Source organism: Dasypus novemcinctus, chromosome 7 (assembly GCF_030445035.2).
Source record: "Dasypus novemcinctus isolate mDasNov1 chromosome 7, mDasNov1.1.hap2, whole genome shotgun sequence".
Taxonomy (NCBI): Eukaryota; Metazoa; Chordata; class Mammalia; order Cingulata; family Dasypodidae; genus Dasypus; species Dasypus novemcinctus.
Genome location: NC_080679.1, coordinates 131,231,903 through 131,234,208, shown reverse-complemented (window position 1 = coordinate 131,234,208; position 2,306 = coordinate 131,231,903). Strand labels below are relative to the sequence as shown.

The 2,306-nt window shown below is 37.6% G+C and overlaps 1 non-coding gene across 1 annotated transcript; it reads left to right on the top strand.

Moving 5' to 3' along the window:
* Positions 1-1,462: 1,462 nt before the first annotated feature.
* LOC131279333 (U6 spliceosomal RNA) lies at positions 1,463-1,569 on the top strand. The gene has a single exon (XR_009186703.1). It is a non-coding gene; the product is annotated as a U6 spliceosomal RNA (small nuclear RNA).
* Positions 1,570-2,306: the final 737 nt, after the last annotated feature.

Sequence of the window (2,306 nt, the reverse complement as noted above, 5' to 3'; positions counted from 1 at the left end):
AAATGATGAAAGCATATCATGGTGTCTGTAACTAGCAGTGCTATTGTATGGGTATAACAGTGGTTGAAAAGGAAAGTCTAAGGTCATGTATATTACTAGAAGGAATGGTAAAAACTGTAACATGGGATTGTATAAGATAGTAAAACCTCATGTAAAATATGATTATGGTCTATACTGCATATATAAGACTGTTTTTACAAAATATAAATACAAATAAACTATAGAGGGAAACAGAATAGCAACTATGTATGGCAGGGGAAGCATTGAGAGATCGAGAGGTGATGTGCTTTGTTTGTTTGTTTTTTATTATTATTATTACTGGAATAATGAAAATGCCCTAAAAAGGAACAAAGTGATAAATGCACGAATACGTGATTACACAGAATACCACTGATTTTTAAAAAATAAAAAATATATAATAAAATTTAAAAATATGCCTAAGCTAAAGGATGATAGAATGGGACTCAAAAGAATAGAACAAAACATTGTCTTATTTTTCTAGGCTGTTCAATAAAATACCATGCAATGGTTCAGCTTAAATGATGGGAATTTATTTGCTTGTGTTTTTGATGCTGTGAAGTCATCTTTAAGGTGATACTTTTTTTCTGAAGACAGTGGCACTCTGGGACTGTTTGCCAGAAATCCTTAGTCTTTAGTCAGGAAGGGAAGAGAAGGGAGAGACCAGGAGAGGCTACCATATGCCTTGATCAAGGCAAGGCACATGGTAGCGTTTCCTGGTCTCTCCCTTCTCTTCCAGGTTCCATTGAAATTCAGTTTCTGATCGCTTCCTCTATGACTTTCACTCTTTCTGTCTGAGTTTCATTCTCTTATAGAGGAGTCCAGTAATAGGATATAATCCATGCGGTGCAGCAGTGTTCCAAAATGTATTCACCAAATGCAATGAATGTGCCAGAATGATGAAAGAGCTTGTTGATATGGGAGGAGTGGGGTGTGGGGGAGAGGGGGGTAAATGGGAATCTCTTATATTTTTTAATGTAACATTTAAAAATAACAAACTAAGGAGAAAAATAAAAAACAATCTTGAATGGGGTGGGCCAAATGTTAACTGAAATGACCTCATCAGAACATCCTGCTTACAATGGATCACACCCACAAAATGGGTTAAGGTTAAGTTTAAGAACATGTTTTTCTGGAGTACATATAACTGGAAACCACTACAGTTGCTAGATCTCACCACATTCTGAAGTAAAGGGCCTAGCCACTCATGCAGGAGATACTCACAAACTGGTCTTCTCATCTTCTGCCCATCATCCAGATCAAAGTTGCATAGGAGGTGGCTAAGGGATTGATCATGAAGTTGAGAAGGCTGAAAGAGAGGAGGTTATTTCAAAGGGTATTTGGTATACTGTGATCTCCTCATTTCCCCACCTAACTGAGGAAGACAAAGAGTGAATTCCCTTACCTTGGTTTAAATCAGAAGAGTTTCAAGAGAACACCTACAGTGCTCTCTTCAGCAGCACATATACTAAAATTGGAATGATACAGAAAATATTAGCATGGTCCCTGTGGAAGGATGACATGCAAATTCATGAAGTATTCCATATTTTTGGAGACTGGCCACAGGAGTTGCTGAGGGCAGGGAGAAGGAAGAAGAAGTGTGATATGGGGGCATTTTCAGGACTTGGAGTTGTCCTGAACAATATTGCAGGGACAGATGCAGTATATCATATATCCTGCCATAACTCACTGAATGGACTGGGAGAGAGTGTAAACTACAATATAAACTATAATCCATGCTGTGTAGCAGTGCTCCAAAATGTGTTCATCAAATGCAATGAATGTGCCACATTGATGAAAGAATTTGGTGATGTGGGAGAAGTGGGGAGGTGGGGAGTGGGGGTATATGGGATCCTCATATTTTTTAGTGTAATATTTTGTATGATCTACGTATCTTTTTTTAAAACTTAAAAATCCATTAAAAAAAAAAAAGAGAACACCTACAGAGTTTTACCTGTCCACCAGTTGTTCAGGAGTATGGAATAATGCCACATTCATCCCTAAAGAAGCTTATTTTTAAGAGATCTGCTGAATAGTTTGAAGATACCTGCTTCTAACTATTTACTGCAAAGATAGATGTTTCACAATGTGCTAGATGTGCCAGATGGATTGGGTCATTTTGAAAAGGACTGCCACAGAGTCTCTTAACTTTAACCTCAGTAGAAATCATCTAGAGAAAAAATAGGCTGTTGAATAAGAAGTTCAGAAGGGACATTAGTAGCCATCAGAGAAAAGGTAAAGAATCTACATATCTAGAGAGCTCTAGCTGGAGAATTTCTGGGAAACCC